The sequence below is a fragment of the Jaculus jaculus genome, chromosome 5 (genome assembly GCF_020740685.1).
Source record: "Jaculus jaculus isolate mJacJac1 chromosome 5, mJacJac1.mat.Y.cur, whole genome shotgun sequence".
Taxonomy (NCBI): domain Eukaryota; kingdom Metazoa; phylum Chordata; class Mammalia; order Rodentia; family Dipodidae; genus Jaculus; species Jaculus jaculus.
The window spans coordinates 39022220-39037711 of NC_059106.1; the positions used below are offsets into that span (position 1 = coordinate 39022220).

At 52.6% G+C, this 15492-nt stretch overlaps 1 protein-coding gene across 3 annotated transcripts in view; it reads left to right on the forward strand.

Annotated features, from left to right (window-relative positions):
* The window catches only part of Tp73 (tumor protein p73), a 92814-nt gene that overhangs the window by 28681 nt on the left and 48641 nt on the right, over nucleotides 1-15492 (forward strand). Inside the window, exon 1 of one of the 3 annotated variants that reach the window (XM_045150858.1) lies at nucleotides 4416-4470. The exons of the other annotated variants lie outside the window; for them this stretch is intronic. The gene's annotated coding sequence lies outside the window, so the exon portion shown is untranslated. Of the gene's footprint in view, nucleotides 1-4415; nucleotides 4471-15492 lie in introns of those variants that run through there. 3 annotated transcript variants of the gene reach the window in all.

A 15492-nucleotide genomic window follows, 5' to 3' on the forward strand; every position in this document is an offset into this window, starting at 1 on the left:
GGCTATGAACTTTGCTAAGCCCTGCTTTATTCAGATGAGAGGACTTGTGTCATAGGAGACATCATGGCTGAAGGCCACCCACGGCCTCTAACACTGGCATCTCATTGAGGGGTCAGGTCTTCTTAGGGCCTTCAGGGCATCTGAGGAAATGGTGCAGCCCAGATTGCTCTGCTCTTTTCCCTTGGCCTTACTTTTCCTGTGGGCCAGGTGGCCTGACTCCCTTACCTTAGAACTCAGGTTATGACAGAGATTCATATAATGTTTGTGTAGACAAGCAGCACAGTTCTTGAGTCATTTTTTATAATCCCACCAAGGGTCAATAAAAGCACTCCCCCCCTCTGTCAAGCTCATTTCCAATTTTTGCAGCATCACTCAGGCATTCATCCTCTGCAGGCAACAAGGACCATGTCAGCCCTTCTGTTCCCAGCGAGGGGCTACCAGGACAGGACAAGTCATTGGTTTTCTGAGCTTCTGCATTTGTCTTTGGTTTTCGAAGCTTCTGTATTTTCAAATCAGAAGGGTATCGTGTAGCTGTGACAAGCAGTGTTCACTTAGAACTTCATCTGTTTGTCCACGATTGGTCCATCCATCCATCTCTCATGTATCTCACCCTTTATGCATCCATCCATGCATCTATGCATGCATCCCTCCCCCATCCCTGCATTCATTATTCTTGCTTCCATACAGCCATACATCCTCCCACCCACCCACTCATCCACCTAAACATTCACCTGTCCTTCATTATTGAGCACCTGCTGTGTCTCAGACCCTATCGTGGGGTTGTAAAATCAAAGCTTCACCCGCTTGATCCCTCCCCTCCCATGACATCATCTTAAAGCTGAGATTCCATTCTGCAAATGTAAGCCTCCTGAACAATGTGGAGGTCAACAGAGCCTACCACAGGCCAAGTGCATGGCCAAGGACATCCTTTGCTCATATTGTTTGGGGCTAGGCGGAGTCAAGTCTTGACAATCAGGACCGGAGGGGATATGCTTGGACCTGAGACTGGAGCGGGGGTGGGGGGAGTCATCAGAAGCCATGGGAAGCAAGCAGGGTGGCTCCTAGAGGCTCTCGAGCATCTATTCTCAAGGCCACGTTAGCTTTTGGGAAGCTACAAGAAAGGACACACAGTGGCCCATGCTGGAAGGAACAAAGGTTTTGCTCAGTGTTCAGGAGGCACAGGCCAACTGACCATGGGTCTCTGTGAAGAGCAAAACAGATGTGCCAGCAAAGCCCAGCACATGCACTGTCAGGGAGATGAGGTGGACATTATCCCAGTTTGTGAACTCCACTGTGTTAGATTGATTCATTCCTCTGCCTCGGTTTCCCCACCTGTAAATGGAGATAACAGCCCTTCTCACAGTGTTGATGTAACTCCATGATTGATGCGTGGAAGCGCTGAGCTGATGCCCAGGGGCAGCATCGTCAGAGGCGTGAGGTGTCCACTGTGGTCACTGCTAGAGCCCCACGTGCTCTCACACTCATGTGCAGGGTGGAGGGTTGCCAACCAGACTGAAGAGTCAGAGGGCACAAGAGAAAGGCAGTTCAGCAAGACAAGTAGATCGGAAGGGCAGGCAGTCTTAAATACCCCTCCACCCACCTACACCCCAGCCTTGGCTGTTGGCCAGGGAAGCCTCTAACCTCGGAGAGGTGTGTCCTCTGTCCTGCACAGGAATGGGGCTCACTCCAGGCAGCTCTTCAGTCTTCAAAGTGAGTAAATATTGACACCGGAGCTTTATGCCTGGCCAGTGTGTCACCACTCCAGCATGATGCAGGCATTTCTACTGCAGAGTGACCGAGGACTGACCCTATGCATACAGGGCCCAGAAGACAGATCTCTGAATGAAGGCTGCACATGGCAGAAAACTGACTCCCTAAAGGCAGCCGCATCCTAACCCCCAGGAGCTATGACTAGGCTACTCCTCCTGGAAGAAGGGACAATAAGTAAGTGAAGACTTTGAAGGCCCTAAGCTGTTATCCAGGGAGCATAATGTCATAGTAAAGAGGATAGCAAGCCGGGCATGGTGGCGCAGGCCTTTAATCCCGGCACTTGGGAGGCAGAGGTAGGTGGATCACCGTGAGCTCAAGGCCACACTGAGACTACATAGTGAATTCCAGGTCAGCCTGGACTAGAGTGAAACCCTTCCTTGGAAGACAGAAAACGGTAAAAACAAAAGGATGGCAGATCAGAGTTGAATGATGGTACAAGGCTGGAAACAGGTTGGAGGGGTGCATGGGTTGCAAGGATGTAAAGATGACATTCCCGGAGGAGCTGAGAGGGCGTGGACGCCAATTCCCAGGCAGTTTCCATGGGGAACCAGAGGAACCATCTTGCCACACCTTGATTTTAGCTCCTCTTGGAGTGTGCTCCACAATGCCGTGGGAGAACATATGTGCATTGCTTTAAGCCACTAATCTTTCCACGGCAGCCACAGGACACTGTGCTCAGGCGCACTTCGGCACTGCTTGCCCAATAGGAATACACAGGAGTGCGGTCGGAACAGATTTTAGCTCTGGCCTCATAGTGGAGAGGTATCCAAAAATGGACATTGAATTCCTCACTGAATATCCTACCCAGAGCTAGTTGCTGTTGTCATTGGTGACACTTGCTTTTTAGATCAAAGAATAGCCAAGGGCCATCACCTAACCAAAAGCCATTTTCCCATGTCAGAGCCCACATAGGTGACCCAGAAGGTAGCTTCCCCTGCCTAGCTCCAGAGAGCCCAGAAAAGCACCAGAAGTCCCCACCAGCATCCCTCAGAGTGTGTGTGTGTGTGTGTATGTGTGTGTGTGTGTGTGTGTGTGATGCCGCAGTTTTTGGGGTCTTTGTCTCCCTAGGCAGTGGGAGAGCCATGCAGGAGATAGGAGTTGGCTCCAGGATAAGGCTTCCTCAGGCATCCCCTTCCCTCGCTGAGTCTGTTGGAGGCTTGTTGTCCTGCAAAGCCTCTGTCACCGCAGGGCTTCTGTTTGGACCTGACAGCTGTGCATGGCCTGGACACACAGCCGGAAGCAGGGCCACCATTGCTGACGATGGTTCCCAAATTTGCATTTTGTGCACCAGTTATCTTCCTGCAGCCACGCAATGCAGTGGCTTCTGACAATATCCAGGCACTTTCTTATATTCTGCAGGTCAGTTGTGCGTGGTCATCCTTGCAGATTACCTCCGGAGTACCAGAAAAGCATCTGGCTCCTCATCCCTGGCTTCCGGCTTGTGGCTGCCTCAGTCTTCAGTGCAGGCGGGGGACCCCTGTACTCCCTGACCCCTGTCTCCTGAGGACTCTGCAGTGTCACTGGGTCCCAGGTTACCAGCATGGTCCCTGCCTTGAGATCTTAACTTTGTGTCCTATGCGAGGTTCCTGTAGCCAAGTTTGCTCAGAACTGGCCTGCGCTTCCAGTGAAGAGGTGGGCAATGGAGGCAGTAGGCAGGGTGGGGCAGTGGGTGATGCTGCAGAGCAGCACCCTTCTCAACTGAGATAGAGGGGACCCTCGAAGTCCTCAGCCAATAAAAATGTAAGCTGAGGACTGGGAAGATAGCTCAGTGGGAAGAGTGCTTACTGCCCAAGCATAAGGACCTAGTTTGGATCCCTACAACTCATGTATGGGGATATACATCTGTAATTCCAGTGCTGGGGAGGGGGTGACAGCAAATCCCTTTGGTTCACTTGGCTGGCTGTCTAGTTTAGCCGAATTGGTGAGCTCTAGGTTCAGTGAGAGACCTTGTCTCAAAGAAAAGAACGAGGTGTAGCGTGACTGAGGACGACACCTCGGGGCTCCACATGCACCTGAACATAACACGGGCACGCAAACACATCTGCACGCGCACCCCAGGACCTCGGGCTGGGGATTCAGTACTCACTATCGTGGCTGCACATCTCACGGGGACTTCTGAGCTTGCCACGGGTGTAAACAATACAAAGATGGCTGAAAAAATCAACAATTTCAACAGACATGTTCTTAGCTATTGCCAGCACACACGCACCCTGGCGTATGCATGTGGGTACGATGACAGGGCACACAGAACTTGCTCCGAACTGCTCATGGAAGGAACAGGAGCGGGAAGACAGGAGCGGAGGTGGAGACTGTCAGAGGGTCTTTGTCTTGCAGTTATGGGCTTAGAAACTTCCATAGCCGGGAGCAGAAACAGAGCTGGAGCCAGTCCGCTGCGCTCCCATGGCCGGAACTTGGCTTTCCCTGGCAGTGAAGGCCTGCCTTTGGGTTGCTTGCTGTGAGAGGCATTATGGGCCCTGTGCATGTAAGTTCTGTGGCAGGTCCCCAGCCCCAGGGCACCCAGCCATGCTCCGCCCACTGGCTGCCCTGTGGCTCCAAGCCGGTCAAGCTGCCGCCCAGCGACTCCAATGTCATCACCTAGGTGACTGGGACGCTACTGCCACTGCCCGCTTGCCAGGGCTCCTGGGCCTCCAGCTCTTCCATCCAGTCCCACGGACCCTCTGGGGCTCAGGCTCGGCCAAGGTAGGCAGGAGGTACTGCTGATTCCTCAGCCCTGAGACCAGGTTCCTCTCTCTGCTCCCTAGGGTTCCATGGGGCCACCAGGGTAGAGGTTCTCCTCCCCCACCCCACATACACTGACTCCTACCTGGTGGCCTGCGAGCAAGGTGCTGTGTGAGCTGGAGATCCCTGACAGGCCAGCTGGTGGTCAGGCCTGTCTGGGGACACAGCCTGTGATTCTCCTGAGGGGACAGGAAACCTCAGCGTGGCACTTTAGAAAGTCACCTACTCTGAGCGGACGCAGGATTTTCTCTGACCTGCTGGGGCAGATCAGGCTGGAGACAAAAGTGGCTCTGGCCCCTCCGCCACCTCTGCTCTCTCTACTCCCTGCCAGGGAGGTGCTGAGCAGCCACCCAGGCCCCGCCTAGGTCAGCACGTCCAGGGGCTAGCCCGGTGGGGCCCAGAATAACTGGCTTTCCCCAGCTTCCTCTCTGCCACCTGGCCCCAGTGTCCCTCTCCCCCAGCACTGTCAGGCCTGTCAGGGCCTCTCTGGCCCTCATTCAGCTGTCAGCAGACTGACGGAAGCACAGACTGTGAACAGGGGCCTAACAGGCTCTGCTACCTCTGCTGCGGTCCACCCAGGCTGATGTCCTGTGGACAGGACTGAATGCACCAGCTCAGGGTCCCACCAGGCTGAGATGGGGAGGATCTCACAGGGGATCCACAGGGATAAGGGCAGTGTGTGTGTGTGTGTGTGAGAACATCTATGCATGCCATGAGCACTGTGGTCATGCGTATGCACTCTGTGTGTGTATGTGTGCTGCTGGTGCTGACAGGGTAGATGGGGAAATAGTGATCTGCAACTTCCAGAAGTGTAAAAGGAATGTGCTAGGTCAAGCCCTTTATGCCTTTGCCTCATCTTCCTGTCAGGGCCCATCCCTGCTCCTTACAGCCCTAATGGATATAATATGGGCTGGAGTGACAATTTCTGGAATCTTCTTTCCTTTTTGTATATATTTTCTTTTCTCTTTCCCTTTCCTTTCCTTCTCCTTTATTCCTTTCCCACTGCTGCTTCTTCTTCCTTCCTCCCCTCCTTCCTTCCCTCCTACCTCCTTCCTTCTTTTCTTCCCCCCTACTTTTTTTTTTCCCCCAGACAAGGATCTCTTTCTGTAGCCCAGGCTGACCTAGAACTCACTTTGTAGTTATGGTTGGCACTGAATCAGGATCCTTCTGCCTCAGCCACCTGAGTGCTGATGACAGGCGTTTATTGCCATTTGGGGATCTTTTTAAAAGAATTTGTTTCTATTTATTTATTACAGCCAGAGCAAAAAGGGGGGAGAGAAAGAGAGAGGGAGAATGGGCATGCCAGGGCTTCTAGCCACTGCAAAGGAACTCTAGATGCATGGGACACCATGTGCATCTGGCTTACATGAGACCTGGAGAATCGAACCTGGGTTCTTAGGCTCTACAGGCATGTGCTTTAACCGCTAAGCCATCTCTCCAGCCCCTTGGGATGGTTTTTACTTGCTGCTATCCCAGTTCCAGTTCCTAGCTGTTACAAGGGCTTCATCCTTAAGATGGATGCTAACAGGGCTGGTAAGAAGACACAGGGCTCTGCTGTAACATGGGCAGTGCTGCCTCCTCGGATCCCACACTTTGTATTCTTAACCAAAGACCCAAGCCCACATGAGGAGATATAGGAGCCCTGTAGACCCTGGCCAGAAGTGGTGAGATTTAACCCCAAATGACTTGCTTCAGGTGTTACTTGTCCATCCCTGCCACGCAGGGCCCCGCTGACTACCACTGAGGGGTTATTCCTGTGCCTCTTCATCAGGACCAACCGTGTGCTACGCGTTCCTTTGGCTGCTGGGTTTGCACACTGAGCAAAGCCGCTTGTCTCTCAAGAGACCACAGGAGGCAAAATATAAGGTGCTGATTGTGATGAGACAACAACCACACCAACGACCTGTCTATCCAACTTTGTCCACAGAAGTTCTTTCTCACTCTGGAGGGATTTGCTTGACCCTCCACTGCCGCCTGTGCTACAGTAGTCATGGGTGCATTGTGGTTTGCTATTCTGTATCTAGCATATCTAGCACCAAGTGTGTACATGAGGCCAGCACCCTGCTGAGTAACATCGCTAGATTCGCATCTTTTAAAACTGTTTTTATTTATTTATTTGAAAGAGAGAGAGAGGGAGCGCTTTACGTGGGTGCTGGGCAATCAAGCTTTGCAAGCAGGTGCCTTTCAGCTCTGCTACCTCCTCAGCTTCCTTTGTGTACGCCTTACTTCATTCCACATTGTCCTTCCTCCTCCTCCCCTTCTGTTTTCTTCTTCCTTTCTTTCCTTCCTCCATTCTTCCTTTCTCTCTTTCAAATAAATAAATAAGATAGATTTTTTAAATTTATTTGAGAGAGAGAATGGTCATGCTGGGGCCTCCAGCCACTACAAGCAAACTCCAGTTGCACGCGCCTCCTTGTGCATCTGGCTTTATGTGGGTCCTGGGGAATCAAACCTGGATCCTTTGGCTTTGCCATCAAGTGCCTTAACCACGAAGTCATCTCTCCAGACCTCTTCTTTCCTTTTTGACAGGGCTCGTGTTTCCCAGGCTGGACTTGAACTTGCTATGTAGCTAAGGATACCTTGAACTCCTGATCCTTCCGCCTCCACCTCCTGAGTGCTGGGGTTGCAGATGTGTACCACCGTGCCCAGTTTTGAGCTAGACAAGCGCTCTGCCTACTGAGCCGCACCCCCAGGCGCACACCACTTATCTATGAGGCGGTACAACAGTCATCCCTTTTATAGATGAGGACACAGAGGCTCAGAATGGGCATGTCACTTGCCCAGGGTCACAGCTGGAGAGCAGTAGAGGTGGGCTGTGAGGACAGAGCAAGAGGGACCTGGCATATGTGCTTGGCAGTCCAGAGCTGCAGAGTCGGAAGTGGTGGGGAGGGTGACATATGTCGCAGAATGACCCCAATATGAGGGTGGGGAGGCGGGAAGAGGGTTGGCAAAGGACGGGGAGTCCGTGGGATGCTTGGATATGAGTAGGGCCTCAAAGTGCTGGTGAAGGCAGAGGAAGTGAAGGGACTTTCCCCAGCAGGATGCATGATGGCGGGTTGTGCAGGCGGGAGCGTGTGCTGCGGGCCAATTTGTCACCTCCGTGGAGACCAGTAGATTTTAGGGGTCACGGGCCAGGCTGCTGGGTTCATTATCTTCCTTGACCAGCTGTGCGCACTTGAATGGGTGACCCAGCCTCCCGGTGCCTGTTTGCTGCTTAGTCAAATGAGATGCAGGAAGTACTTGTTCTCTGGGTGTCATAGGGTCACCCGCCCTTTGGGGGGATTAGCACACACATTGAATTGATTTTCATTTGGCCTTGTCGGAGTTTCCACAAGTGTGACAGGTGGTTTGGCTTGGTCGAGAAATTTGACAGCTATGGTCTCCTTCCAGAAGAGTGGGGAGCTCTGACAACCTGAGACATAAGGGCTGGGTTTCTCCAGCTCTGCTCCCATTCCCTGGCCAATAGCCAGTGGCCGTGGCCCCTGCCCAGGAAAGAGAAGGCAGCTTAATCCGGATGTCCTAGTTGTTCTATATTTCCCATGGTGCCCCACGTGGCATGGATAAACTTGTATTCCCTTGGCATTACTTAAGTCCACAACTCGGGGATGGCACAGAGGCTGCCACGTGGAAGTCGAGGGCTTTACCTGCCCAAGATGCAGACCTATCAGGCTGAAGGTCCTGCCCTCTGTTAGGCGAGTATGGACAGGGCTGCAGTTGGCCCCAGGCTCAGGCAGGAGGCACAGGCCATGGGGGCCGCTGTGCCAGCCTGAGGAGGGAGACACTCCTGACCCTTTTCCCAGGTGGGACCTCGGCCTCAGTTTGGGTCCCCAGATGAGATTAGCACCTCTTCTAGAAGTAGCTTGAGGGGGGCCGGCAAAGCTAGGCTCCCACCCTCCCGCACCCCTCAACTTCTCCTCTGCTGGAAAGCACTGGCGACTGGCTGGCCTTGTTCTGAGCTCAAGTGGGGCTGCTCTGGATGCTGGGCCTTCTGAATGTGCCCTGTGCCCTGGAGGAAAGGCCACAGAGTGACTGAAGTTGGCCTGAGAGGGCTTCTGCAAGGGCTGCTGGCTCAGCTTTCGCTTTTCGGATTTCCACTGACTGTTCACTAAGATGGAAAGTGACCTACTGAGTGGGAAGAGAGCCACCAGACAACCACTGCTAACTGAGGTGTTCGTTGTGCATGGAGGTGGAACCATTTCAGGGGTGTACCAGGCAGGATGATGCTTTTGAGGGCTTTTCTTGCTGACCTGAACAGAGGTAACTGTGCCCCCTGCCATGCCTAAAAGGAGGAGGAGGCAGGGGCACAAGGAGTTCAAGGTCAGCCTTGGATCTGTAATGAGTTTGAGGCCAGCCTGGGCTACATGAATCCTTGTCTCCAAAAAGGCGGCAGGGCTGGTGGGGGTAGCTCAATGGGTAGAGCACTTGCTATGCAAGTGTGACAACCTGAGTTCAGATCCAGAGGTCACATAAAGCTGGATGCGGTGGTGAGAGCACCTGTAATCCCAGAGCTCCTATGGGGACGTGAGAAGCAGAGACAGAATTCCCAGAAGCTAGCCGGGCATGGGCATCAGCAAACAACAAGAATGTGCTTCATATGAGGGGACATCTGGGGTTGTGCTCTGACCTCCACATGCACACTGACGCAGGCACATGCGCGCGCGCGCACACACACACACACACACACACACACACACGTACACTTTCCAACTTCATTATAACCTTCCACAAATATTTTCTCAGAATTTTCTTTTATCCATGATTTAAAAAATATTTTCTTTTATTTATTTGAGAGAAAGAGGCAGAGAGAGAAAGAGAGAGAGAGAGAGAAAATGGGTACACCAGGACCTCCAGCCACTGGAAATGAACTCCAGATGCATACATCACCTTGCACATCTGGTTTACATGGGTCACAGGGAATTGAACCTAGGTCCTTTGGTTTTCAGGCAAGCGCCTTAACCACTAAGCAATTTCTTCAGCCCTCCAAATATGATTTTTTGTTGTTGTTTTTTGAGGTAGGATCTTGCTGTAGCTCTAGGCTGACCTGGCATTTACTGTGTAGTCTCAGGGTGGCTTCGAACTCATGGTGACCCTCCTTCCTCTGCCCCCCCAGTGCTTGGATTAAAGGCATGTGCTGCCATGCCTGGCCCAAATGTGAATTTTAAAATGCTTTGTCACGTTTGTAAAGTTAATTTCTATTTTGTCCAAGGTTTTGTTATTCTGAGGAACACACCTACATGTTAAAAGATGGGGGTGTTACTAGAGAAAGTGGATTTAACTGAGAGTCTTGAACTTAGTTTTAGGATTGATTCATGTTCTCCCCTCCGAGTCCGTGATTGAAATGCTGAGTGAAGGGAGTACACTGTCCCTATTCCTAGGAGGGCATCCCCAGATCTGTCTGTGCTGTGGGAGACTGTATCCTGCCCCCTCATGCCCTGAATCCTGGGCCTGGGCCCATTGAGCTGTGTGTCACCTGCAGTGACAGCCATCGCTGGTGGGAACAGGCAGGGTCAGTGAGACAGGTAGGGTAGAGCTGCACCTAACTAGAGCTTTTGTAGGGGCCTGGGCCTAAGACCTCCCACGTGGGACTTTCTATGGAAGAGGGGATCAGGTGAGAGCCCTGGCAGCTTTCTGGGTCACCATTTGCCCAGGAAGGGCCTTTGTGGACTCATACTCTGGTGGCTGAGAAGGCTGAGCAGAGAAAGGTCCCTTGTGGTGGGATGGGCCTTGGAAAGGACTCCCCCACCCCAGCCAGAGCCCACAGCAGATGGTGTCCTGGGAGCGTAGCTTCTGGCCTGACCTCCAACCCTGACTGACACCAGATGTCAGGGCCCCAGGAAGCCGTCCTCCAGTCCCTTTGACTGGGTCTGGCTCCTGCAGAGACTTATGTCCTGTGGGTGGCAGCAGAGGCCTGCGCTGCAGGCAGGAGGCGATGCTGGGATTTCAGCTGAAGGGCAAGGGGAGGCAAGCCTGGCATCCTGTGGCTGAGTGAGTGAGGAGCCCCACCTGCAGCAGGTTGGGAGCAGGGAGGGATGAGCGCGGTGGAGGATCACGCAAGCAGGGGACGGGGCAGGAGTGCAGGTTCTGCGGGAAGGAAGCACAAAGGGGTATTAACATGGCACCAACTTGAAACCATAGCTGACGCCCCAGTGGAGTCAGCAACAGTGTGTTCTGACATTCCAGGGTGAGGAGCTTTTCTTGTCCCTTCACTGAACCCCAAATCCCAGGAGGAGTGCCGCAGTCTAGGGTGTATGTCTCCAGCTCTGGCTCAGTTTCTATATCTCTGTCTGCCTCTGCCTCTGTCTTTTTATCCCCGTTTCTTTCTTTGTGTCTGGGAGACTATTTGCAGGCAAACAAGTAAGGAAGTAAGGTAGGGCTGAGTTGCTAGTACGGGAACTGGGAAGGAAATAGGGCAGGTGACCAGGCTGGCCACTAGGGGCCTCCGTGAGGGAATGTGGCTGCTGAGCCCAGATGTGGATGCTGGGAAGGGGCCCTCCATGACCTATGCCAGTTAAGGGATCAAGGGCTTAGAGCTGACAACCGGCAGGTGGCTGATGTGTGCCCCATCTCAAGGGGCTGGTGGGGTCCAAGGTGGGAGTGTGGGCAGGGGTCTGTGGCCATGGTGAGGTGTCGGTTTGAGCGTAAGCATGAAGGACCTCCAATGGGGGGCTTCAGTTGAATGTCCTTTCCCATGTGTGAGGGTAGACTCAGGAGAATCTAGCAGGTAGGAAATATGGGAAAGACACACAGTCCCCTAGGAGCTTCATCACCCACAGATAGCACCTCCCCTCCTCTGCTGTTGCTTAATTTCTAGGCAATGGGCACCCACCACATCCCAACATAGTCAAGCCATCTCTCTATGCATGTCCAGGCTTTGGGAACACAAGGATTGGGACCCCTTGATTCCTCCAGAGAACTGGGGTAACCTGCTCCCAGAGGAGAAAAAGCTTGATGTCAACACTGATGTGCGGGAGGCTAGCAATGTGGGTGAAAGCAGGTGGGGTGGAGTATGAAAGGTGGAGGTGCCAGTGGGCACACTACAGCAAAAAATCACCAAAGAGGGACCCCAAAGTGGGGCACCTGGACCCTGATCCAATCCAGAGCCCTTGCTTCTGCCTGCTCAGCCTGCTCCCATGGACAGAGGTTTGGAGGGAGCACAGAAGTGTTGATTCTGTCCTGGTGCCATCAGCAAGGGAGCTAGGAGGCCTTTGGGAGACTCACCCAGGGCAGTGCAGTTAGAACATGCACCCTTCTTCCTCCCAGATGCTGCTATGGGTTGGAAGAGCTTTTTGTTTGTTGTTTGTTTTGCTTTTGTTTTTGTTTTGAGTAGGATCTCATGTTAGCCCAGATTGACCTAGAACTCACTTGTAGCCTAGGCAAGTCTTGAACTTGGAATGATCCTTCTACCTCAGCTTCCAAAGTACTGGGATTTAAGGTGTGCACCATCATGCCAGGCTTTGTTCTTTTTTAATTTATTTTGAGAAGGAGAGAGAGAAAGAGGGAGAGAGAAAGAGAGACAGAGAGAGAGAGAGAGAGAGAGAGACAGACAGAGAGAGAATGAGTGTGCCAGGGCCTTCAGCCGCTGCAAACAAACCCCAGTCGTATGCGCCCCCTTGTGCACATGTGTGACATTGCATGCTTGCATCACTGTGTCTGGCTTACATGGGATCTAGAGATTCAAACATGAGTTCTTAGGCTTCACAGGCAAGTGCCTTAACCACTAAGCCATCTCTCCAGCCCAAGGCTTTGTTCTCTTATAAAATAATAGCTTAGAAAGTGAAGCTTTCCAGGCATGGTAGTGCACACCTTTAATCCCAGCACTCTGGAGGCAGAGGTAGGAGGATTACAGTGAGTTTGAGGCCAGTGTGGGGCTATTGAGTGAATTCTAGGTCAACTCCAGATAGAGCGAGACTCTACCTAGAAAAAAGAAAGTGAAGCCTGAGCTGGTGGCTGGAAGGACAAGAGAGTCAGTTCAAGGCCCCTGGTGGGCAACATAGCAAGACGCTGCCTAAAATAAAGCTGGGCATGTAGCTCAGTGCTAGAGCACTTGCCTAACATAGGTTAAGTTCCTAGTATCACAAGAAAAAGTGCACTGAGGTGAAATTCCCCTACCATACAATTAGAATTTCATTTAAATTTTTACAAATCTTTGCGTGTGCATGTGTGGGCATCTGTGGCATGTGTGGGCATCTGTGGTATGCGAATGCAGGCAGGCTTGTGCCAAGGCACACATGTGGAAGTGAAAGGACTGCCTTGGAAGTTAGTCTTCACATTCTGCCTGGTTTGGGGCAAAGTCTGTTGTTCGCCACTGTGTATAGCAGGCTAGTTGGCCCACAAGCTTTCAGGACCCTCCTGTCCCCACCTCCCATCTCACCCTAGGAGCACTGGGACTACACACCCTCACACTACCGTGTCTGGCTCTATGGGGGTGCTGGGATCCAAAGTCAGGTCCTCATGCTTGGATGGCAAGCACTTTTACCCACTGAGCCACCTCTCCAGACCCTATTTTAAATTATTAATCTATTTATTTTTGCTGTTTTGAGACAAGGTCTCATATAGCCCAGGGTGGTCTTGAATTCACTATGTTAGTTGAGGATAGCCTTGAACTCCTGATCCTCCTGCCTCCACCTCTCTTTTACCTTCGTGGATTTCTGTCCTGCACATTTCACAGCCATGGGACCATACCAGGTGGCCTTTCATGATCAGTGTCTTTTACTCAACACCATGATCTCACAGTTCATCCCTTTTGTGACATAAGTTGGTGCCTTGTTCCTGTTTGAGGTCGAATCCTACTCCACATATGGGCAGGCCACTTTGTGCCTGTGTGTTTTTCTGTTGCTGGGCACTCGGCCCTCCCCCCACCTAGCTAAAGTGAAGAATGCGGCTGTGAGGATCCTGGCTTTGCCATCCTTTCACTGTGTGGCATCAGCCAAGCTCTCGCTCTCTGATCCTGGGCTGGTCTGTGTGGAAAACGGAAGGGCAGGATCAAGCGGCTCCTGGGGCAGGACACTGGAGTATGTCTTCTTAGGTTTGAGCAAGTTGGCTTGGCCCCTCCCAGCCGCCCCCTCTCCCTCTACCACCCTGGCTTAGCAAGTCAGCTGACCCTGTCTACATGGAGAAGCTTCCCTGAGTGATGCTAACCCAGAACAGGGAGGCCTCACGGAGCTTCTTCCCTCCCCCCTTGCTGGTTGGCTAGCCACTTGGCCAAACTCTCATGATTGTGTGGCGAATCAGAGTCAGGGGCAATTACATTTCTAACTCCATGGAGGAGCAATCAGTTATCTGTTCATTCTCTCGCTGATAGCTGTGTGATTTGGGGCTCCCTGAGCCTTGGTGTTTGGAGTGTGTGGTGGGGCAGGGTCTCACATCCACAGCCCACTCGGAGCCGGGCCAGTACTCTCTAAGCTGCTTGTCCTCCAGCATCCTTGCTGGCTGGCAGAACTGCCACCCTCTTCCTCTTCCTGTGCCCAGCCCGTGCCGCTTCTCTGGGGACTGGCGGCCAGGCACGTGTCAGCTCTAGAAGTGTGCCACAATCCTCCCTGAGCACCAGCCTGCCTGGGGACAGACAAAAGCCACAGATTGTGAGCTTTGCCCTCCCATGGCCCCGCCAACCCTGGGCAGGTCTGGGCCTGTCGGCTTGGCAACACAGGGCCTGGCCAGGCTGATTTCCAGTGCCCAGAAGACTGCCCAAGGGAGATCTGCTTGGCCTGGGTGGAAGCAGCGGGCAGGTGGGCTGGGGTTTCCCTGCCCCTCCCTCCCATCATGTGCTGCCTGGTCCATGGTGCCTCCTCTTGAGTGGCTGGCATGATGGGTGGGGAGTTGAGTGCCAGACTGTGCAGAGGCAACAGTGAAAATAGAGCCGGTAAGTCCCAGCAGGGGCCAGAACACCCCAATCTTCAGCATCTCCTTTGAGGAGGACACCTAACCCACGCATGCCAGCTCCAGCGAGGGCAGTCTCGGCCCTTGGCCTTCGTCAGTTTGCACTTTCTTTGCCTGTGGGTCCAGGGAAGACCCAGCCTTGTCTGAATCCCACAGCACCCAACGACAGCAATGTACCACAGGCTGGCTTCAGCAGGGGCATGCTGCAAGAGGGGATGCTGGGATCTGAGCTGCCCCTGAGTCCTGGAATCAGAGACCCCCAGAGTTGTCTGCACGTGCAGACAAAAGGCATATGCTGCCAGGTACATAATAACTCCAGACAGAAAGAGCTAAATCCTCTTACCCCATAGCAGCCCCAGAGGAGGCACCCCATCATGCCGCTGACCACACTGAGGATCCATGCCTGTTTGGAACTTCCCTCCCCCATGCTAGAGCCAAATCCAGACACAATAGCTCTGAGGCCAAATTCCGCTGCCTAAACCAGGGAATGGGATGAATGAGGAGGGGAAGGGAGAGAGAGAGAATAAGGCAGAAAGAGGGAGAGAAGAAGGGAAGTAAACAGGAAATAAAAAAGGAAAGAGTGGGGGCCTGGAGAGGTGGCTTAGTGGTTAAGGTGCCATATATATATAGTATATACTTGAGAGAAAGAGAGAGGGAGGAAGAGGCAGAGAGAAAGAGAGAATGGGCACGCCAGGGTCTCCAGCCAGTGCAAACGAACGCCAGACACATGTGCCCCCTTGTGCATCTGGCTTATGTGGGTCTTGGGGTCCTTAGGCTTTGCAGGCAAATGTTCTAACCACTAAGCAATTCCCTCAACCCAAAATATAATTTTTTAAAGCTTTACTTTATTTATTTGAGAGAAAGAGGTAGATAGAGGAAATGGGTGTGCCGGGGCCTTCAGCTGCTGCAAACAAAGCCCAGGCTCATGTGCTACCTTATATAGCTGGCGAATGTGGGTCCTGTGGAATCGAACCTGGGTCCTTTGACTTTGCAGGCAAACACCTTAACCATAAGACAGCTCTCCAGCCCTAAAATATTTTTCTTAAAAAAATGAAAAGTGCAGGTCAGCCTGAGCTAGAGTGAGACCCTACCTTGAAAAACAGAAAA